Below are 225 nucleotides of genomic sequence, written 5' to 3' on the forward strand. Positions count from 1 at the left end.
GCCAGTTTTGGTCAAATATTATTACAGTACAATTAAATATTATTGCAGTATAATAAATATAGGCCCAATATAATATAATATATATCAATTTTTTTTTTTACATCAGTTAGCATTATCCGTTCTTATGACACATCATACTGCTGACTAAATGGTTATGTCCCGACCTTCCCTGACTCCTCCGTCAACAGGACAGATAATCAGCGGGGCGGCGTTCTTCCCATCTTC

The sequence above is a fragment of the Etheostoma cragini genome, chromosome 19 (genome assembly GCF_013103735.1).
Source record: "Etheostoma cragini isolate CJK2018 chromosome 19, CSU_Ecrag_1.0, whole genome shotgun sequence".
Classification (NCBI taxonomy): domain Eukaryota; kingdom Metazoa; phylum Chordata; class Actinopteri; order Perciformes; family Percidae; genus Etheostoma; species Etheostoma cragini.